This window comes from Anser anser (genome assembly GCF_964211835.1).
Source record: "Anser anser genome assembly, chromosome: 3".
NCBI lineage: Eukaryota > Metazoa > Chordata > Aves > Anseriformes > Anatidae > Anser > Anser anser.
Genome location: NC_139722.1, coordinates 99,300,589 through 99,324,678, shown reverse-complemented (window position 1 = coordinate 99,324,678; position 24,090 = coordinate 99,300,589). Strand labels below are relative to the sequence as shown.

The 24,090-nt window shown below is 39.7% G+C and overlaps 1 protein-coding gene across 2 annotated transcripts in view; it reads left to right on the top strand.

The window, feature by feature from the left end:
- Window positions 1–24,090, top strand: part of DISP1 (dispatched RND transporter family member 1) — an 89,184-nt gene that overhangs the window by 14,288 nt on the left and 50,806 nt on the right. The gene's annotated exons all lie outside the window — the stretch shown is intronic.

Below are 24,090 nucleotides of genomic sequence, written 5' to 3'. Positions count from 1 at the left end.
TCTTGAGATGCTGATGATGGTCGATAGCGTTGTCATTGAAAACTTTTTTTCTGCGTTTTCAGACCTTTTGAAAGATACTTGTCAGCATATGTTGGTTTTGTTTTAATGGAACTCTGATATTGTTTGCTTTGGAGAGAATTACGTACCAAGTATTCTAAAGTGAATTTGCGGGGAAAACGTTGCCGAAGCATCAGTTTGTCATTGGTTGTGAAGCCTGTATTAAAACAACGTTAACTTGTTGGCCTAACTATAGAGGGTAGAGATTGAACCAGCAGCAGAATGTCATGACTCGCAGGTGAAAAGCTTGTACAAAGCATTTCATTTCGTATTCTCCATTTCCCACCCAGAATATTCCTGCTTGTTCAATGTGTCATGTATGTCAATATACAGATACACTTAACAAAAGACTTCACTGCATTGAGTTTTACAGGCAAAGACTTTGGGAAAGCTTAAATTTCAGGCAGAATCTGTTATCGTGTACCCAATTTGGACAGATAAATCCATGCAGTTTGCAAGAGCTTATGCTGTAGAGTAGCATTAGCGTTGGGTCTTGAATCTGTTTGCAAATGGAACCTTGTAAACCTGCAGCTAAAATGCACAGTTTGAGATGCACTGTAATTGAAGACTTTAGAAAAGAATCAAATTGAGACAATTAATTGGGTCTCCTTAATTAAATCTGTGGCTGAAACACTTATAATTAAATCTTTTGAAAGTATTATCCGTATTGCTGTATGATGTTGTGACTAATCTATTCAGTTGGGTAAATGAGGGTTGATTCTCTTGAGCAAAGCCCCTAGACCGTTAAGCTAGCTAAAATAAATTTAGACATTTGGTTTTCATTAGTGTTGTAACTGAAACAAAAACATTTTAATGACTGATCCCAGAGTATTTTGAAGTTTATGCAACTTTGCTGGGAAGGTATTTAAACTGTAGTATCAGTTGCAAGTTGGCCACATGCCAGTTTGTCAAAGCCCTCTCACAGCAAGAGGTTGAATTTCCATAGTGTTATGGAAGGGGAAAGCTTGGAGAGGGGAGAAAGAGTTACAGTAAAACTTGCCCTGGTGAAATGAAACTATTTACTAAAAGGAGACAGTGACACTATTCGTACTGTAATACAGGTTGCTGCTTTGTTAAAAAGGTGTCTCAGTTCTTTGGAATAAATGTATAAATCTAAGCTTTGATACTTGTAATTAATAAAAAAAACAAAGTTTGTGTGCTTTTTGGATGGGTTTTTAGTATCTTAAATGTACAAAATGGGATTCCCTGGTTTTTAAGGGAAATTAGATCTTGTAAGCAGCTTAAGTTCTGTCAAAAATACTTTTAGGAAGAATATTTGAGTAGGTCTTGGGACAGGATGGCAATAGTCTGATTTAAAAATTAGCATGCAGACTTAGTCTTTGACAAGTGAAATATTAATCTGTGGTTTCCCATCCATGGGAGAAGCTGGAGGTGACTGAAAGCATTCTAAGACTGATTATTCTGTGTTGTGCTGTCGATACAATAACCTGTGAAAATCTGTTGGAGTTGTCAATCACCCCTGGTGTTTCAGCAGTCAGTCACGGGTGTCCAGGGACTGCTTCATCAGTTCAGAATGAGATCCCCATGGTTGGCACAGGGTGCCAGTCGTGGTGTTTGCTGGAGTAATCTCAGGTTTTGTTGCTTGTGTGTTTTTCCTTCTATGTTACTTGGGGTTAAGTGGCAATTAGAATAAGACCAGCTGACTTCATGTAGGCCATGAGGAAGTGATAGCTAGGGTAAACTAGCACTTCTGGTGGCAACAACAAAAATTAATTGGGTGGAATTACTGACTTGTCTGAACAGATGCACATTCTGATGGGTTCATCTACACAATGTAACCTTACTGAAATGATTTAGCTGTAACTAAGTTTTCTGACAAAAATCCACCTATCATAAGCAGTGATTTGAGAGTGGCTGAAACTTGGGATTTTCTTCCTGATTTTGCAAATGTGTTACTACTTGATTTTTATACATTCACCTCTTAGTTTTAATGTTTCTACGTAGAATGGGTATAGCCAAGCTGAACTTAAATCAGTTTATTGTAGGGTCTCTTGCAACTATTATTGTGTTTCATGTTCTATTTCAACTTAGAGTATTAGAAATACAATACATATATTCAGTACATTCTGTACATGTAGTATACAGAATCCTTAGAAAGCCAGTGTAACTTCTAGTAAGCTTTGAACAGAAGTATAGCATTTTACAACAAACTTCACATGGAGTAGTAAAGTGGCCCTCTGTTTTAGAGCAGACTGTTGGAAACGTGTCATGGAAGCCGTGAATGCCTGAAGGAAAGATTTTTACAAATGTGAAATAATGCAGAGTTTCTGCTCTTCTGGCAAGAGTCTGATAGTCGGTATGCTCTCTTTTCTCCCATATTCTGTCTCTGGGATGCGTGTTTGTCTTGTGGCTTTACTATTGGGATGCTCTAGCTGAATTATCCGCTCTGTTAAAGCTTATAAGGAATAGCTGCAATTCTGAAATTAAATTAAATGAATGGCCTGTTTCTTGTATGTGCAGCACTAAAAATATTGTGTACTTCCACCTTCACATTCTGTGCATGGAAACAATGGAACAGATGCAAACGCACGTATATTTAATACCATTAGCTACAGGTTAGAAAACCAATAGCATGTGCATATTTATTTCAGTTATTTTAGCTAGGCCACATAGTAATAAAAATCTTGACCTATGTTATGATCTTGTGCTCAGGTTACCTACTGAGGCTAAATTGCTTTGCCTGGGCAAAAGTAGTAGATATAGTAGTACTGCTACTACCTTTTTGGTAGTACTAGTTGTTCAGCACATGAGAAGAATTTCAATACCAAAGGATTAGATAAGTTTTCATAATTCAGAGTGAGGAAAAACTTTTACCTTGTGATTATGAAATGCAAGAAAGTTGTATGTGATAGGGTACTTTGAAACTGCTTCAGCCATATTTCATTTTTCATAGCTTCTCCTACTCTAATAGTCATTAGAGGATTTTGAAGAATTATTATTTTTAAGAGATGAAATTTAGAAGTTAATTTCTTGAGAAGAGTTAGTTGATATTTATCACTGTTTTGGCAGCACCATAATCTTGGTAGTAAAAAATATGGACTAGGTGCTGGTACTAGCATGAAAAGAGATATGAAATCTACTCTAGGATATGAAGAGGTTTATTAATAAAGGGGAGAGGTGTCCCCCTTCGCTATACCACTTTATTCACTTCTTTGTTCTAATGTTCCGGTAGTTTGAGTAGAGTTAGCAGAGGAGTGAGCATTAATAGTGGTAGGTAGGCAGAAAGGAAATTCTGATTTTAGAAAGGCCTGTTCAAATGTCAAGTATGTTTAGGAGGAACAATGCTCTTGAAAGCACACAGGAGCAGAATGAATTGGAAGAGTGGAAAGTTGAAAAGCTGAAGAGCGAGCAAGTTTAGGAAGAACAAAGGAAGTATATGGATGTCTGAGGAGAAGCAGAGAGAGAAAATAAGATATATCCTCAATAGAGAGGCACTTAACAGATATAGAAATGGCTGTGCTGAGTTCAACTTGTCCTGTCTGGCTGTTGCCAGAAGCTCCAGCTGCTGCAGGAGGTTCTGTGCTGGGTGCCTGGGGGAATCTGTTTGCTGGGGCAGTTTCCTCCTAATGGCTTGGGAGGACGTTCATCCTGGATAAATCTAGCTGTTTGAAAGGTTAAGTACATAGTCAGTGCTAGTCATCCAGGCACCCTTTATAATAAATGGAGGACTTAGACCTTTAAAATGTCCTGTTCAAAGACTGTGTTAAGACAAATGTTTCAGCAAGCAGTTAAACTCTTACCGTTCTGGGGGCGAAGCAGTACATTGCAGCAAAGTCAATGTATGACAGCCTCGTCTCTGCACCAACTCTGGGATGCGTCATATCCACCTTTGATTCAGTTCAAGCTTGCCAACCAGGAAGAAATATAACCTAGGACTTACATATGAAGGGCAAAATCTTCTGTGATCTTTGCCAGTAGAAGCAGCTCAATTTGGGGGCAGAAGCCGCTAGAGCTGGTGGAGCAGGAATGAGGTTGGAATCTTATCACTAGGAATCTGATCACTTTAGAGGGGGGTGAAGTTATTTGTTATGAGTTGAGCCAGAGACATAAAAAGCTTAACATCTTAAACATCAGATTGTCTCTCCTCCGGTAGTCTCTCTGGCATTAACAGTATGAGCAGCTAAATGTTCTTGTGAACCATAAAAATCTGCAGCGCACTAAATCTTGCTGTAGTCCATGTTTATTATTGTGTAGCAGTGAATTCTAAAAGCTGATTGATTTCAAAGGTATCAAGGTGCCAAATATAGATTTTTTGAATGTTCTCTTGTTTTTAGCAGACAACTTGCTTTACTTCTGTTATATTTCTCTCCACTGTTAAGCTGCAACTGGGAGCAATATTTTCTATTGACGCTTTAGCATGGAGTTCCACTAAGAGCAATGATGTCTGGCTGTAATAAGGTGTTGAGCTCTTTTTCCTGGTTTGTGACTTCCACATGCTGAGTGTAGCTTGGTGGCTTCATCTAACCGCCCATAGGATCGTGAGGTATGGGGAAGAAAACAAAGGCCATGTATGCAAACACAGGAGATGCAGGCAACCGAGGGGGAAATGATATAAGGTGGGAATATAACATGTGATCTCATGAATGTGTGAGCTTTAATTCTTTGAGACAATGAGTACTGAAATTCCCCACTTTGAGTGGTTTCTTGTTCTCATCTAGTTTTTATCATGGCAAGTTCCATTTCTTTTCACAGTAAATTTTCTGTAGCTTCAGTGCCTTATGATATAGATTTGTTTTTTTTTTCCTCTTGTATTCTGGGGAAGTATCTTAATCAGAAGGCAGAAGTGTGGTTTTACTAGGGAGGGTTGGGATGGAGGTTAGATGGCAATTCTGTGATTTGGAAGAAGCTTGTTGATTGTCAGAGAAGTACAGAAGCAGAGATTTGGAAAATGAAGCTGCAACACTGAGAACTTTGCTTTGAGATGAAGGACCTGAGAAATCAGTTAAGAAAGATGAAGAGGTCTCAGGTAGTGGTTATTTTTTTACCAGCACAATTATCGCATCTCTAAGAGCTGTTCAAATGAGACATTTGTGTATCTAAAGAACTCAGTGTGGAGAAGTTGGTTGAAGCAGATTTAAAAGGCAATTATGTAAATAGCATTACTTTTTAGGGCTACTGCTTCTTTTATTTCCATTGCTTTTAATTATTGCCATATCTGATCAGGTAATGACTCAGTTACAAAACAGAACAAATGCAAATTTTGAATATAGTGCATCTTCCTGCAGAGGTGAAAACTCAGTGAATATCCTTTTCCCTTGGTGGATAGGATGAAAGTTTAGTGGGAGCTGTGGCCCGTGAGGTTCTATAACAGGGCAGGGTGTGCCTTTAAGGTTGCACCAGTGCTTAACTTAAACATTGATCTTGCCCTTGAAAGCAAATTAATATACATGACTCATGGATTTGTTTTCTTTTTTCCCTATTTGCTTCATTGCCTGTATGCGTAGCAGTTTCCGTTTGTGGCTCTCCTGCTGCTTTCATCCCAGCCCAGTGAAAGGACAAGAGGCAACAAGCACAAATTGAAATACAGGAAATTCCATTTAAATGAAAGAGAAAAAATGTTATTACTGTGCATGTGATTGAACGCTGGAACAGGTTGCTCAGAGAGGTCATGTAGTCTTCACTCTAGGAGATGGCACTGCCCTGTCACACGTTGGCTCTGAGCAGCATGCTCAAGTTGATCCTGCTGGGGTGATTCTGATAGATATTCAGCCAGGGGTCCCTCAACAACTTCATAATTCTGCAGTTTTATGAAGTGATTTCTTCCCCTACAGACTGCGGATGTGCACAGCAATGTGGAGCTTCAAAATGGCATGTTTTGCCTGGAAATGTAGGAGGGAAGTATTTCAGGACTGTTATTGAAGTGTTATCCCCTTAATGATGTCTTCCCTTCACTTACACCAACTATTTCTACAAATGTACTTGCTTTATAATGCAGAAATTGCAGTTTTTGGAAGTATGGGATTATAAGCCGTATGATTTATTTGGACATCAGAAAACGTGGTTGTATGGCTGTGAAGTTGATGTTGCAGAAGTAGGGCCTCTGCCATACTGGAGCCTTAAATACAAATCAGTCATGGACTCCAAATGTGAAACTTTTCTCAAACAGTCAAAAAAAAAATAAGCCTTGCATCATAGTTAGGTGCTGATGGCTCAAATAACTTAAAAAGGATGGAGAAACAATTTCCCATAGGGAAACTGTCCATCCTGTGGCAGTTGTATGCTTTTCTCTGAAGAACAATCTATTCTGTCATTGCTGAGGATTGTGAGGAAATCCATTATCTTGTGGGTTGATTCAGCACAATCGTTCCTGTATTTCAATCACAAAAAAGGAAATGCCTATGGCTATACATACAACTGTACATGATATTGTAGCTTCATTACTTCATGAGCTGCAATAATTTTTATAAGCCATGCGAGCAAGCTATACTTATAATTCATAAATAAGTATGCTTTAGTACAATTGCTGATGGTTTCTCATTATTGATAGATGTTGGAGAGAAGTATGTAACCTGTGTACTGATTTGTAATTTCTCGGACTATACATGCGCATGTATAAAATATGCAAAGCTAACCTGTCTTAAATCCTCGAAAAAAAAGACTTCTGGCTCATCTTCTGAAGCAAGGAGATTTTTAGTTTTCTGTTTCTTACTGAACGTTCACTTTAAGAGGTCCACTACTGCCATTGATGACATTGGATTCCAGAAACAATTCCTTAACGTGATTAACCTGAGACATTAAACAGAGATTAAGCTTAAAACTTCTTAAGCATTCTTGGTTCGTGGAAAGTAGAGCAAATCATCAGACTGTGAAATAGCAATTGGTCTGCCTCCTAGTTTTAAACTGGGAGTGGGAGTATTGGAATGCCAGACTTCTTCATCCCACCCACCCCCCAACTTTTCTGTTGCTTCTTGACGCTTTGTACTGCACTTTTTTCAAAGAAAGGTCATGAGTAGGAACATAGTCTTCTACTGTTCCTGTGTGCTCAGATTAAAGTCCCTCTACAAGGGAAGGGGGGAGAGAGAGGAGTGATAAACTGCTTTCCCTATTTCCATTACCTCATCCTTCCACCTCCTTGTTCTTTCAATATTAGCCAGTGCTGCAGACGGGACTCTTTTCAACTACTTTTAGTGACCTGGTTGGCAAATTGCGTTGTTCATTGGTTCCTTGCATGGAACATATTTTTTTGTGCTGTAAAGCAACTTATAATGTTGCATTATTTAACAATTATGGGACAAAGTGGTATTTGAATAAATCTTAATTTCTTAAAGTTGGGGGGCAACAAAACATCTCACTACTTGCATTTACTTTCTACCTTGCCTGACTTTGAAGTCTGTAAGAGAATATCCAGCCTAGAGAACAGAGCAGAGTTTCTCAAATATGTTTCAGCTCTGTGATACTAGTGGCAGCAGCTGCTTTGCTTCCATGTGTACTTAAGTGCAGAAAGATACTCGATTGAACAGGCAGCATTCTCTTTTTTTGTGGTGTGCATAATGCTAGCATGTGTTCTAAGTTTGGAAGTCTGCAGAGTTTGGCATACTTTGTCTGAAGCTCATTGAACGAAATACAACTGAAATGTATTAAAAACAAGCAAAAAATCCAAATAAACACCTCCCTGAATCTTGTTGATGTATATTGGAGATATGACCTATTTGGTCATCCGTCAAAGACTTTCTGTTGTAGAAGATGGGTATATTTTCTGTGTATTCGATCCTACAAATGAAATATTGCCTTGTGTCTAGATCTCTCGAGATGGAGCCAGACCTTTTGGCTTGTACTTCCAGTTCTGACATTGCACCTAGAATTGTTCTGCAACTGGCTGACATCATCTTAGGCAAAGGCTCAATTCACTGAGCCTTCACACCTCAGTCCCCAAAATCTCAGTCCCCAAAATATATTTTCATGCGAGTCTATAAGAGTGGATGTTGGGATGTAGTTGCTAGAAATTCAGAGCTGCACATTAGTTTAAACAAGCAAAAAAAAAAATCCTTTTTGGGACTAAGGTAAGTGAACTTCTGTTTTTCCTTCTAAAATTCCAGATCCTATGTAAACAACTGGAACCCCTGTTTGCCAAAATAGTGGTCAGTTGTCCTACTTCTTAGGTTAATTAATAGTTTGCAGCATCAGCTAACTTCAGCTTCTCTAATACTGTCATTTCTCTGATACTGCCATTTAAACGCTTCTCATTTGTGCTTGCAGATTGAGGACAAACAATGGTGCAAGCCTACCTTCTGCACCAGACAAGCTGGATAAAATTATCTTGATGGCTTAGCTTTTGTGGAGAGAAGTTGACTTGCAAATCTTTAGTGGGGAGGCAGTGAGCATGAAGGAGGACTTTGTTAGGAATAATCAACGTTCAGGGTAGTATATGTACTGCACAGAAAAGTGTTTTCTCTTGGTTGTCTGCAGAAGCTTGGGGTTTTAGAGTAGAAAATTAGCAGACAAAGAAAGAAGCCAGGATGTTAGCATGCGTGATACATCAACAAAAGTAGTTTGTATGATGCGAGCTGGAGACACTAGACGAATGCTTGTGAATCTGAATGGGACTAGTTCAGGTGTGGTACTACCTAAGGTAACCTAGAGAGAAGACAATCTGAATTTGCTGTGCCCTGCAGTCTGCACAGGAAAAGATTATGAACCATGGCATAACTAATTTTTAAAACCATTCTAATTATGCTTAGGTATTTGGAGCTAACAGCGAAGTTCTGCTGTCTGTATAAAAATATTTCTACATAGGCATAAATAATGTTAACTGAAAAATGAAAAACAGGCCTGCTAGAATATTCTGTCAGTGCCTTTTCATGTAGAGTACAGTTTTTAAAAATCATATTTTACTCAAATGCTGTTTGAAGTACTGACTTCCCCTTCTGCAGTACTGCATGTTACAGTGATCAGTGTAGACACATCCCCCTTTGAAGTGGTCTATACTTAATTACCTTGCTGAAATTCCAAGCAGAGTTCCACTGAGAAACTCCCTTGGGATTCCTCCCTGCCATTGTGAGGCTAATAAAACAGGCTCTGTTTATTGTCAAGCCAGGTAAAAACTACTGCTCTTCCAAAGTTTTAAGAAAAATTGGATTTTATAAGAAAAAAGTTACAACATGTTAGGAGGCATGATACTCCGATACTGATGATGAGAAGCTTTGTTCCGAATGTCTCTTGTTGCCCTAAGTATCCATTACAGAGATGTCGTCTTGACAAATGCTCACAAACAGTTCATACTAGATTTTCCATCTCAAGAACATATAAACAAGAGACATATTCCTGACATAAATTAGTCTTAACCCTATTAGAAATTTGTCATCGGCTTACACACAAATATTTACCTTTTGATTATTTAAATTATAGTTTAGATTACATTTTGGGTGCTGAGTAGGGAACTTTATATTCATGTGGTAGGTGAGATGAGCGTGACAGTTGCAGGTTCCTCATACTGCCAATTCGTGTGGCTTTCTATATCCAGTGCAAAATGCATCAAGTGGCTTTGACTGGAGTATGCTTGGGAGCCTTCTAACCTAGGGATTATCTTCAGAGTGTGCTGAAGTAACTTCAGGCTGTCTTGAGAGCAAGTCTACTCCCTTCCCATCACTTCTGAGGTTTTTACGGAGTAAAAGCTTTTTACTGTGCAAAAGCGAGGTTACTAATCTATATATAGGTTTCTAACCATATATACAAACACACACACACACACACATATATATATAATGGCTAACTGCAATAGAAATGGCCTCCTGGGTGCGTAGAAATTCTTGACCCTTTAAAGTTTGGGTATTTAGTGGTTTGGTATCTTGTATATTCTCAATACTTTGTTTTCAGGTTAGAAACACATTTAAAACTCTTGTTATCCACAATACTCAGTATTTAAATAACTGCTTGTTGATAATTGCTCTGTTTTGTCTGTATTGTCAAAACTATATAGAGAGTAGATGTCCTCTTTATGTTTTTTTGAGAGATTTGGTGAAATTTTTTTGCTTGAAAATATTGTAGGTGAAATAAAAATCTGCTAGTTCCCTATTAGAAGGGAGCTGTAATATTACACCTACTAATCCTGCTATGTAAAAAAATCATCTTAGCCTTAGAGTCTTAACTAAAACATAGTTCTGACAAGAAGCCATCAACCAAGGGAAGTAGAAGTGAGATTTAAAATGCTTTAGGCAAACTGAAAGAAGAGGTTACTGGTAAATCAGCACAAAAGGAAAAAGTCAGTGTTACCTGTTTGGTTGAGTCCTTGAAATCTTCCTGCAAACACCTCTAAGTTCTTGAGCTTGTAGTTGGACTCTGTGGATAACAGCAGGGTGAAATTACTTGTAGCTATATGGTTGGCTAAAAAATAGCACAAAAAATGCGACTGCTGTTGAAATGCTATGGATATAACTGGTTCACTAAAATTATGAGAAGAGAGTGACTACAAGCCAAAACTCTCCTCCTTTCAGAGAAAGACTCTGCTGTTTCTTGGGGCCAAGGTAGTCACCACTCCTAAACAACTGAAGTCTACAAAAACTGTGTAGAAATCTAAGAGATTCCTCCAGATGCTACCAGCCATAAGGCTTCCAGGCAGTAAAAATGTCCCTTCTTGCTGTATGCTTCTGTGATGTCAGTCCCAGTAGCTCCAGGACAGATGCCTGATTTTCATAGTCTAAGAACTTCTTATCTGTTTGTCAGGATTGGCAGATGAGAAAAGTGATGTGTCATTGCCAGGTGATGGAAATTATCCTCGCATCTTACCACCTGAGGCAACTCTTCTCCGAGCTGGTGGGCTTTGTTTGTAATCTACATGATGTATAACCAACTACTTGTCTGTTTCATCCCTATAGTCACAGGTAGCTCTATCCAGTGTATGTATGTCCCATTACTTAGGGGGTTTGGCCAATACCTTGCTGCTCTAAATCATAAAGCAATACCCAAATACTCTATATACTGAACAGTTGTTAAAAAAATATATATAAGGCCAGCTGAAGGTAGCGATGTCTGGCAGCCAATTTGTGCTGCTGCCCTCCTTGTTTAGATGGCAAGTCAAGTTCACAGTAGGAGGGAGCCAAAAGTTGCTGTTTGGGGTGGACTCAAATAGATGAGCTGATTTCAAGCCAGAAGGAGCAGTTCTACCAGCTGGGTGATGTCGAAGCACGGGAAATAACAGACACCCTTTGTTCTTCCAGTCCTGGGGATGAAACATGTGGATAACTGGTAGTTATCAAAACTCCATGCAGCCGTGTTTATCTGTTGTCCTGAGAATCAGTTGAACGCTTTGTTCTTCTCGTCCCCCCACCCCCCCCAAGTACAATGGATTGTGTGCATATGTACACATGAGGGGAAGGGGAGGGAGAATCTGCCGACAAAGGAATTTCTAAAACCCATCTTAAGCTTTTCCTGTGCAAAAAGCACAATCAGTCAGGACTGGGTGAAAGTTCACGCTAATGCAAACAAGATGCTGAGTTTGGATGCAGAATGTTGCACATGACAACGGTCTTCTCAACACATGCAAGCGAACAGTGAATCAGCAGTGCCTAGATAACAAATGGCAGCAATATCTTGGAAATTCTTAAATCTGCATGTCATGCAGTATGATTTATGACTTAAGATGTTTCTGTGCTTTAAGGCTAGTTCCAGTGTGCACACCCCCCACCACAGTCCATGTTCAGGCTAAACTTTTCATTTCAGACACTAAATGTACGTGGGTTTGCATACATCTCTGTGTTTCCTCTCTTGATGTGCTGGCTTTGTTCTGTTCAACTTTTTTCAAGTAAAACAGGCATAGCTGACTGAAAAGCATTCGTTTTTCTGCTTGCTTGGAATCCATTTTGGATTGTCTGATATGTAGGAAGGAAGAGAAGTCAAATCAAATGTTCCAAAATGTTTTCTCAAACTGTGACTGTGAATGCCTTATCTTTAATGCTCTGTGATGGTTATTGCACTGATTGAACAAACAGAAGCCTTCCACAAATACTGTAACTTCTTTCGAGTTAATAACAGAAAGCCAACTTCTTACCTGTGATTGACTGCCTTGGTTAAGCTTCCCTCTTTTAAGGAGGGAAGAAGGTTTTTTTATCATTGTTATTCCCTGGCTCATACCATATCTTGGCCAGATCCTTGTGTTCCAACCTGATGATGACGTTGAGTCTCTCTGCTGTTCTGTAACCTTACTCTGCTTCCTAAGTCAGTTAAGTCTCTTCAAGTCCTTTTGTTCTCTTCTGGGAACTTCTTGTCCAAATGCATAACACTTTCAAATGTGCAACACCTCTGGTAGTGCTGGGTATTCGAGCCCTTCACATTTAAGGGCATGGTGAGGTCCTGCTTTGTCATGGATTTATTACTCTCTGCTCTGTTCTGGCTCATTCCTCTCACCTTATTGAGAGGCTATCCTGTAGTTGGTGACTTTTGGCATACAGATTCTGGTTGTGAGCCCTGCTGACCTCCCATCATGAATTCGCAGTGGATGTCTGAGCTTCTGGCTGGCAAATCATGTTTTGATACTGAAAGGTGATACTCAAATCGGCGTCTGTCTTGTTTTGAGTAAGTAGGAATGTGGGGAACCAAGAGCTCATATATGAGGTAGGATACTTGTGCTTGAATCATGGTGGTGGTTGGGATAAAACCCTGTAAGTAACTAAACTCAGTGTAGTGAAGACATACCTGTAGTAAACTCTATGGTTCCTTCTTGACAAGAACATGTTTGAACCTTCATCCAGTTCTCATGCTATTTAGGTTTTCTCAGCCTATGTCAAAACAACGATGCTCAATTAAACTATGTAGTTCTTGTTTGCATTGTTTCTATCTGCCTGAGACTTAATTCTTTTTAAAATATTTTTTAGAAAACTTTCCATGGCACTCTAAAATGGAGCATTGTCTTATATCATGAACGATTATGACAATTTGCTTGTATTATCAATCATATCAATGTGCAAGTTTTTATATTTGTGGGGAATATATTTTTATAAAGATACTTTAGAACTATGTACTAAAAGACCAATCTGCTTAATTTTTCTTGCAGACTTTGCTACTGGAAATACAAAATATGTAGATATCCAAGTTGCATTCCAGCACTGTCTACCAGCAGGCAAGAGGATTTCCGCTTCAGTGCTGCAGTTCGTTAAGGAGTTATAAACAGAAATGCTGCAAAAGTATACTGTGGGTATATGAAGAGATTTCTGATAACCTCAAGGCTGGCTCACAAATGATCTTATTAATTCTGTGAGAAATCCAGGGAAAATCAGTAGGGTTTCTTTGACTTTTGCTCTCCGTGGTTGCAGTTTTTACAGCTTGGGGCAGCTATTAGTAACAATAGCTCTTGAAGTGTAATTTAAAAAACCCCAGGAAACGTGTTCCTGTTTTTCTTTCTGATGCAGTTACAACTGACAACTCTTCTTCCTTTAGCCCCTAATTCAGTGTGCCCCTGTTTCTGGAAACCTGAAATGCTGTAATGAAGTTTTTCACTTGCCTGAAGTACATCAAATGTAACACGTGAATGTGGTTTCCAGTGGAGACCTCATTATGTGCCCGGTCAGCTGTTTCTCATGAGTCACACTCTTAGCTGGGCAGGGAAGAAGAGGACTGCCTGGTGCAGCCTTTGGGAAGTTCCTGATTCAATTCTTCTGTGTTGGGAAGGCTTCTGTTACAGTAGTCAGCTCACTTGTGCTTAAGGTAACTAATCCAGGACCGGAGTGTCATCTTTTTTAGACATTAGGGACAATTACAGTATCCATAGAAGTTAGACTACAGGAAATCTGGGCATGGTGTTGTGTTGTAGTAATGTGTGGAATAGCAGTGACCAGTAAGTATTTGTACCTTTTCTTGTGAACACTTTTTAATATGTATCTTGAAGCTTGCTTTTTCTATATACCAAATACTGAGAATTTTCAGTATCACTGAAATCTAAACTTCAAGTGTAGCACAGCTATTTCAAATAGCTTTTCTGCTGATGCAGCCCCTTTCAGAAGGGCGGCATCCTGCCTAGGATTAGGATACCTCTTTCGAAATGGGACAGGAGAAAAAGCATCTGGAGTCCGTTCTCTGGAGCTGACATCCTTCAGCCCACTTAAGGGAGGGCAAGGTTCCAGAGCATATCAGACATACAAGGCTTTCAAAGCAAATAATGTGGCCTGGTTTTGGGATGTTACTACTTACAATATATACAGAATTGTTAACTATATCTAAACATCTACCATTTTAAGGCTGATCGTTACTATGCAAATTAACCTTGGCTCTTCTGTGCTGCTCTTGAAAACTGCTTTTCAGTTTAGACAAGACACATTTGTTTAGCTTGCCGTTCAGTATTACAAGCATATTTCTTTGTCACATATCCACATAACTGATGCTGTTATAGTTTTCCAGTATTGCTAGCTGCCTTAATCTTTGTCTGCATTTGTCAGACATGGTTGAAGTATACCCCTTTGCACCAAGTAAATGGCAAAGCACATCATTTGATACAACAAATGTTTTTTAAAAATGGTTCCATATAACCTTTGGTAACTACTGTTTCCATCTTAGTGATTGCTTAGAAAAATCACAATCATTAATGCTATTAAGAAGCGTGATTTTTTTCTTCTAGATAGGTAGGCTTTCTTATCTCAACTTCTTTAGCTTGTTCATAAATTGAGAGGGGATATTTGATTTTTCTAATAGCTTCCCTTCGTTTGTCCGTCATGGTCTTTCAGAGACTGAAAGACAAGTGATGTCTTTATTTCTGATTTCAAACAAAGGCAAATAGGAGTTGACCAGTATTTTATGTTTACATCCTTGGACCAAGCTATAGTAAACATTGCTTTTTGTTGTTGCTTAGAGGATGGCTGTTGACAATGTTTAAGCTTGTTCTCCTTTCTGCTTCTGACCTCTTCAAGTTAAAAGAATACAAGGTCAACCTGGTTTAAAAAAGATTTCTTAAATACTATTGGGAAACATGTTAATGCACATGAGAGTTATTTCCAAATTGTACAGTTACTGGCATTCCCTAAGCTGAGTAGGAGACCGGGGCATCTGTCATACCAGGAGAGGCTGAGAGGGCCTGTTTAGCTTGGAGAGAAGACTGAGAGGGGATCTTATACATTTGTCTGAGTATCTATGGGGAGTGTGTCAAGAGGATGGGGCCAGGCTCTTTTCAGTGGTGCCCAGCAATAGGACAAGAGGCACCGGGCACAAACTGAAGCCAAGGAGGTTCTGGCTGAATATGAGGGGGCACTTTTTGCTGTGAGGGTGACAGAGCACTGGCACAGGTTGCCCGGAGAGGTTGTGGAGTCTCCTCTGGAGATATTCAAAACCTGCCTGGTTTTCAAAATCCTGAGCAGTGTGCTCTAGGTGACCCTGCTTGGCAGGGGGGTGTTGGACCAGATGATCTTCAAAGGTCTCTTCCAACCTTGGCCATTCTGCGACTCTGTGAACCACGGTGTGTTGTGAACCAGATTTGTGATGGCTGCAGGGTTGAGATAATTCAAAGAAATGCAAAATATGAAATCTTTCATGATTATCAGACAGTTTGAATTTCGGTACTCACAGTTGGCCATAAATCCTATCACAGATGGGTTGGGTAATTAGGCCTTTACCCCCTCATTAAGCTTAAAGTACAGGACTCTAAACTGTCAAGCTCTGTGTTTTAAATAGCAGAGAGAATTGTTCCTCTCCTTTTTTTATTCACCTTCCAACACAGATTTAAGTATATAAAAAAGATTTGAGAAAGAATTCTACCTACAATTTCACAGTATTCACTGCTATTTTTAAGTTCTTTTTTCATGGGCTTAAAGCTCTAGCACTGGTTTTCCCTGTTTTATTTCAGAAAGATAGGGGCTTCAGTGATGAATCGCAGTGGTCTTTTGACAGTTTAAAGTAGTTGACTGTTCTGATCTGAAGTTGGTGAAGTGTAATTGTATTGTAACCGATTGAATAAGAATAATTTGGAAACAATTTTCTGGAATATTTTTATGGTGAAGTCAGTTGGGGGGGAGGATGGGAGATTTAATGACTGCTTAGAATGTTAGTTTCTCCCTAATCTCACTAACAACACTTGATTTCATCTTCTAGTTGTTTCACTTAGGAGGATATATAGTTTGGAAATAGCTTTAACCTAAATTGGCAAACTCAAGACATGCCTCATAAGTGAGCTTTATGGCGCCTGACATTTCATTGTTGTGGAAGATGCAAATGCGATGCAGTTCACTGCGATGACTAGAGGGTGAGACTGGTCACTGGAATCCATAGGACCTGGGTGCACACAGGATGTTCTTGGTTACAGGTTTAAACCGTCCTGCGCATCTAAACTTCTTGCAATGGCAGACAGTGTTTGTGCAGAGTAAGACTGCCTACAGGACAGATGCAGAGATTTCTCCTTCCTTATCTAAAGTCTGCTGCTTAGAAGCTAATCTGAGTTTCTGGTACTGCCAAGTTGAAGACTTTGTTCCTTATTTTTCCTAATTACAAAGGGCTTAAACACAAAAATGGCAGGTGGAGTTGAGAAAAAACAAAGGAATGTATAAATGAAAGAAATGGTGCCCTACCTAGACAGTAAGGAGAGACTTGTAGGCTGGCAGAGCTGGGTGAAATAGGCTTGGTGGCGGCAATCATCTTTCTGAATTTTGTTGTTTTTACAGAAACTAACTTTTTTCCATAGTTGTTTGGCTCCATTAAACTGAAGAGCAGGTTTTGACAGTCTCTGCTTTCTTTTCTCTTTTCTGAATTGGCCGTACAGACTCCTTCCAGTGCAGAGCGCTCAGACACCAGTAATGCTTAGAGTTGGGTAGTAAGGAATGGTATGTCCTCACTCTGCAGAAAACTTCCGTCTGTTTTATTATATCCCCCTGTCAATTACTGCTTCCATTTGTACAGGTCCTTAGGGAATTCTGGGATCTATGGTCATGACCTCATTGATTTTCTTATCCCCCAAGTTTTCTGCAACCTTAAAGGGAGGAAGAAAAATCCAACTTTGTTCTGTGGAGTAGAGATGCAAAGAAATGTTTATTTGGATAATGAAGAGGCTCAGCGATCAAAGATTTTTCTGGAAGGATTTCTTTTCAGTTAAAGCACAATTTGACAGTTACCAATATTTTACAGCATTCTTTATTTTAAAATTGTATTCAGTTTCAGTTAAGATGTCATGAGCAATGGCTTTAGCAGGCTTTAATTAGTCTTCTGTATGTTCTGTTACATTGCAGCAGGGGGAATAAATGCCTTAGCAACAGACTTCTGTGAAGTAGAAGGTAATTCAGTGCTTACAAAAGAAGAAAAGGAAGACTGACTTTGTTTTTGTCTCGTACTGCTCCACAGCATCCTTAGTAAAATCTAAAGGAGATGTAAACTGTAGCTTTACTTTTGTTAGATGCTAGATTTGATTTAATAAATGGGATATGGAGCATTTCTCCTGTAGATAGCTTTGAATGCTTGCAGTGTCAGCAGAGACCTAGCTGTTTTTCCACCTTGGTAGCAGTAGCTAAGCTGCCTCTGCAGATTCCAAAACATTTGTTAGCCATGAAACAGGAACTTTGTTTTTTCCTCTTTCTTGTTGTTTAATGCTTGCATTTTTGTTTCTTTCCTTATTTTTTGTACAGCTTTTACTTCTACTGAATCCTTATTTTTAATAAGTTTAAAGTTTTTGAAGATAAACTAAAATGGCATATATGGTGAAATAACTTTTCACCAGCTTCATGCTAAGTGTTTCCACATACGAATGCAATTGACTTGCACCTACACTTTATGAAAAATGTGACTCTTCAGTTCTCTAAGGAATGTTTATTAATACCTTCAATGTTTGTCATTGTATGTGAGGAAGGAAGGTATACATAATCCCTGTGTGTTAGAAAGAGCCTTCAATTGAAATTTATTAAAGATTAGTTTACCCTGTCATGAACAAAGTGTCCTCTAAATCCAGTTCCCTCCCACGAAAGCGTGAGAATTTCTCCACTACTTGTGGTCTGTGCAAATCATCTGCACTACAAAAGGGCCATGTCTCCTTCCATTTTAGGAATCTGGGAAGGGTAAATATTTAAAGTGCTGGCATAACAATAGCAGAAGTAGAAGGAAATTAAAGTTTGGGATCCAGTGCTGAGATGCATTTGGCTTAAATTGTGAGTGGAAAAAAAAGCTTTTCAGTAAATTGGTTAAAGGTTATGATTTTCATTTTTGGATTAAGGAATAGGCAGAACTGTTCTGTGTAGAATAAAGTGCAGTTTCCCAGGCAAGAAGTATGTTTTGAAAGGGAAGCATTTTTAGTTCTTCATCTTTTTTTCCTTTTGATTCTGTCAGTGTGGAGCATGTTGTTGTTCAGTTACTCTATGACAAGCCACAGGAGCTGATATTTCATGGAGTTAAGGCCAGTACTGTTAAGTGAACAAGTGTTATGGACAGCTATTGTTGGTATGAGAACTTTTTGGGTGTCAGGCTTAGAGGCTGTAGTATGAATGAATAAATGAAGCAGAGTGAAATTAAAACTGTGGCATAGGAATTGTAAGAGTTTGTTACAGAAACTGTTTTTTTTAGGTTGCGAAGTCTTTTATACTCTAAAAGATTTCCGAGTCCTAAAGAAGTTCCAGCATCTGTTGTTTGCAGCAGCTGTTAGATATTGAGCAGAAAGATTCATCTGTCCTCAGAACAGAGAGAAAAATGTTTTCTTTATCTTGATGCGTTCAGGTTGAGTAACTCTTCAGATATTAAAAACATTTTTCCTGGTATATTTAACTTATCTTTGGGAAACTTCTGGCACTGTGTTCAAATAACTGAACATGCATGTTCAGTTAAGACTGAACTCCGTTTCTGCCATTTCTCCATTTCTCCATTTGCTGTGTGACTTATGAGTCTGTATAAAGACCATTATAGTAACTTAAGTTGATATTTGGCTTGTGTTTATGCAAGACAGCTCCAAATAATCCTTTAACTTCATTTTGAACTACACTCTTTTTTTCTTTTCAGAAAAAGACCATAGAGTTGGCTGGAGAAAGGTAACTGCTTTTGCAAAGAATTTAAATGTTTTGAAACTTCATTTTTAAGGTGTTCTGATTTAGAAGTTAAAATGAAAAAAATGCTGGGTTTCTTTATAAAAAAGAATAGTTCATCTTCAAGGTGCTTGATTGACAACTGTCTGCATGTAGGAGACCCTACTCAGTTAGCCTTCTGATGCCTCAGGGCTCATAGCTCTCACTCATATCACTGTGAGCAGTGTGGGGCATCAGAAGAGGCAGGTTTCTAGTTAATTCTGTTGGAAGGCTGTCAAACTTTACCATTGTGCTCTAATATTTTTTTCATTACCCTTAATATAATTTTGATTTTTACAGTTTCCAGATGGTAGGTAATTCAATGCAGCCCCTGACAGAGTTTGTTGAATTTCAGATCACCTAATATCTTGAAGGCTAGCAGAGATTTAGGTGACATTTGCTGAAAGGGAAGCTAGACCCACAGAATGCAACTATAGTGAAATATTTGTAACAGAGTAATTTAGACCACCTCAAGGACTTCAATGCCTGAGCTTTCTTATGAGTTTCTCAGTATCTCAGGTACCTACTTACATGATTATTTTTTATCCGTAAGTTTGTTTTTTGTGGGAGTAACACACTTTGGTATTTAAGTGCCTGTCCCATTTTGCCCGAATCTTACTGAATTTACTCTAAATTCTTTAGTGGAACAACTCATTCTTATTTCAGTAAGGTCGTTTGCTCAACGTAGAGATCTGAAGAGTTAAACCTGGTGCTAGGAGGTAAACTAACAATGTGGTTTTCTTTGCTACAGTGATATGGAAACTGGCACAGCAGAGAAGAGGTTGTTTGCCTGCTTTGTTCAGAAACAAATGTGCCATGCACAAAAGGTGATAGCGAATCTCACAGTTCATTAATAAAGCACTTTTCCAGTCGTTGTCTCTTACTGGGTATCTTTAGTTATTGCATGAGGTGTATTAATTGTTTAAACAATACCCCTTAAAATATTAAGCAGAAAAAGGGAAATTACAAAAGGAACTGTAAACTGAATTTAGACTTTGAGTTCTGCACCCTGTGGTAGTTCAGTCTTGCAGTTTACTTCAGACAGGATCTATATGACAACAGTTGAATTTTGGTCGTACTTCCAGAGATCTTGTGACCAAGGTCAGTGGGATTTGCATGTCTTTGCACATTACCTTTTTACTGATAAATAAATAAGAGCACACTTTAGATTTACATAAGGCATGTAGAACTATCAGAACTTCAGTAGGTTCCTGTTCAGTAGTAATGAACATGGCACAGTTGAGACAGCAAAGGGGACATTCATTTTAAGGTGGGATTTACCATGACCATTTTGGGGAGTGTTGCATTTCTTCCCCAGTAATTCAGCTAAACACCATTTTACCAGCCAGTCTTATGAACCAGTGGAATTAAAAGTGGTTATTTTAAAAAATGGGGACTCCAAAATGCTTTTGTCTAGGATAAAACGTCATTGTCTCTAAAGATTCTTGGTTGCATCCAACAAGGTAGATCACAATTTAGGATGGCTAACAGGGGCAAAGGTGCTCATCATGTGGGGGATTTGGGTAGGAGTGGAGAGCTCACGGTAAGCAAATATAAGACTCAATACCCTTGAAGCATCATCAGCCAGGTATCCTGACGTGTTGTAGAGCAGAGGCTGTGCTTGGTGGTTTTCCCATCACTGCTCCAGTGTCCAAGTCCTGTTGCAACACAACTATCTCTGAATGCCTTTTAACACTTTGATATGCCTAATTCAATCTGAAGGACTTCTAGCTCAGGTTTCTCATGAAGTAGCAGAGACTTGACTATTCAGCTGTTCACTGGATTGGGATCAGGGGTGTCCTTTGTACAACTAGGAGTGCAAAATTTGTAGGACCAGAGTGAGGGAGAGCACAAGCAAGAGAAACAGGACTTTGTAATCCAATAATGAGGTCACTTACCTGTGAGGGAGGAAACACAGGCTGTACTTTGAGGACTGTGTATGTATTTTACATGAAACAGTACAGAGTTTATTAGCAGTCTTGGAAGCATAAACAGAACTAAGTAAAGCCTGTAAAATGATGGACTGAACAATTTGTCCAAGGTGCTTTGTAAATAATTGTGCAAAGATTTAGAAAGGCACTAATAAATGCAGAATGGAAGTAAGATGTAGATGTTTTTTTCCCCTCCAAGTTCTTGATATATTTGATTTCGTCATGCAAAATTCTTAGTTATGAAAAAGTAACTTCTGTTTAATCTTACTCTCAATGTACTGATCAAGCTACAGCTGTTCTTGTCAAATTATTCTTGATCTGTTTTATGGTTATAAGAGAAATGAGCATATTGAAAATGAATATGCATTCTATATCCACATCTGTAGATGTAAAATGTCGAGTTACTAGTGATGCATGCCAACACTCACGTATTTTTCAGTTTGTAACTTTGAAGTGAAGAGAAATGAGAAAGTATTTTACTTCAGCGCATGACTAAATTTAGGTGTTAAAACAGGGTCTTTGTTATGTTTACTTCTAATTTTGATAGTTTTTTAAACTTATTTGTTATTGGCTAAATTTACAATGGCAGTTTTAGGTTTCTAGGAAGCTCTAGTGACCTCTGTAAAGAGGTAATTCAGTGAACCTGTCACTAATAATTTTGTCCTGCAGCTAATAGCAATGGCTTTAATCCAGAAATTATGAGCTGGGCCCCCTTCCCTGAGGGGAGTATTTCTTTCCATCTTTAAATATAAGGGGGTTGAACATAGTAACTTTAACAGGATGTAGCTTTTCTTTTATTTTTGAAGTGTGAGGGGCTTTTTAGGTACTGTACAGAATTCAGTAATACACTGCATACCTCTCTTGTATGACTTCAGATGGAGGTCCTTGTACTGCTGTGATTCTTACCCATACCATTTGTTTTCACGTTTGCCTTGCAAGCTGGCTCATGATGGCTGGTATCTTTTACAGAATCACAGAATCGTCTAGGTTGGAAGAGACCTCCAAGATCATCTAGTCCAACCTCTGACCTAACACTAACAAGTCCTCCACTAAACCATATCACTAAGCTCTACATCTAAACGTCTTTTAAAGACCTCCAGGGATGGTGACTCCACCACCTCCCTGGGCAGCCCATTCCAATGCCTAACAACCCTTTCAGTAAAGAAGTTCTTCCTAACATCCAACCTAAACCTCCCTTGGCGCAACTTTTGCCCATTCCCCCTCATCCTGTCACCAGGCACGTGGGAGAACAGACCAACCCCCACCTCTCTACAGCCTCCTTTAAGGTACCTATAGAGAGCGATGAGGTCTCCCCTGAGCCTCCTCTTCTTGAGGCTAAACAACCCTAGCTCCCTCAGCCGCTCCTCGTAAGACTTGTTCTCCAGACCCCTCACCAGCTTCGTTGCCCTTCTCTGGACTCTCTCGAGCACCTCCATGTCCTTCTTGTAGCGAGGGGCCCAAAACTGAACACAGTACTCGAGGTGCGGCCTCACCAGAGCCGAGTACAGGGGGACAATCACCTCCTTAGACCTGCTGGCCACACTGCTTCTTATGCAGGCCAGGCTGCTGTTGGCCTTCTTGGCCACCTGGGCACACTGCTGGCTCATATTCAGCTGCCTATCAACCAATACTCCCAGGTCCTTCTCTGCCAGGCAGCTTTCCAGCCACTCTTCTCCCAGCCTGTAGCGCTGCTTGGGGTGCAGATGCAGGACCCGGCACTTGGCCTTGTTGAACTTCATGCAGTTGACCTCAGCCCATCGGTCCAGCCTATCCAGATCCTCCTGCAGAGCCTTCCTACTCTCGAGCAGATCGACACACGCACTTAGCTTGGTGTCATCTGCAAACTTACTGAGGGTGCACTCGATCCCCTCATCCAGGTCATCGATAAAGATATTAAAGAGGACCGGCCCCAGCACTGAGCCCTGGGGGACTCCACTAGTGACTGGCCTCCAACTGGATTTGGCTCCATTCACCACAACTCTTTGGGCCCGGCCATCCAGCCAGTTTTTAACCCAACAAAGCGTACACCAGTCCAAGCCACGAGCAGCCAGTTTCTTGAGGAGAATGCTGTGGGAAACGGTGTCAAAAGCCTTACTGAAGTCAAGGTAGACCACATCCACAGCCTTCCCCTCATCCACCAAGCGCGTCACTTGGTCATAGAAGGAGATCAGGTTCGTCAAGCAGGACCTACCTTTCATAAACCCATGCTGACTGGGCCTGATCGCCTGGTTGCCCTGCAAGTGCCGCGTGATGACACTCAAGATGATCTGCTCCATGAGCTTCCCTGGCACTGAGATCAAACTGACAGGCCTATAGTTCCCCGGGTCTACCCTCCGGCCCTTCTTGTAGATGTTTAGATGTGTTCTGTGAACAAGAATCCTGACCATGTTAATCACGCTCTGACTGGTGATCTGAAGCGTACTGATGCTTCTGGTTGGTGTTTATGGTAGCTGTGCCAGGGGATGGTAATGCCACACTTGTGAAGAAAGGCATGTAAGTGAATTGTTGTTGAGCTGTTGCAATGTTGAGCTTTGAAAGGGAAAGTGCAGTCACTCAGCAAGGAAGCAATAAAGCGGGAAATCCTTTCAGTGGCCTTACAAATTGTACCCAACTATTTTTAGTATTGGCTTTGACTGTGAACAACTTAGTTCTTCTCCATCTTGTCCTAATGAAAGAAATCCCTGCACGTAGGGGACTGGAACTTCAGTTTGTTAGCATTTGAAACACAGCCCTTTGGGTTTGGTTTGTTACTCTGTGAGAATACAAAGCTAGTTCAGCAGTAACTTCATAGAAAATTTTGATTCCTGCTTATGTTTATCCTTATCCTTTCTATTTGCAGTCACACTATAGTTGCATTGTTTACTAAAAACTTGCTAAAAAATGCATGTAAAGTTTAAGTGAAAAATATCAACCCTAAAGCTATTGCTCTTACTGTATGCATAACGTACACATCGTGTGCACATATACTTCTAAGTGGACCTCAGTCATCAAAGCCACTGAGGGAAGCAGGTGCCACTGAAAAAATAACCCCTCTTGCTGCTCATTCTTGCCTGTTATGGTCACCGTCCTTACACCAGCGAACCTGCTTGTGCAGGTGTGTGGCGAGTTGAATTTGGGAAACTTACTGGGATTAAAAC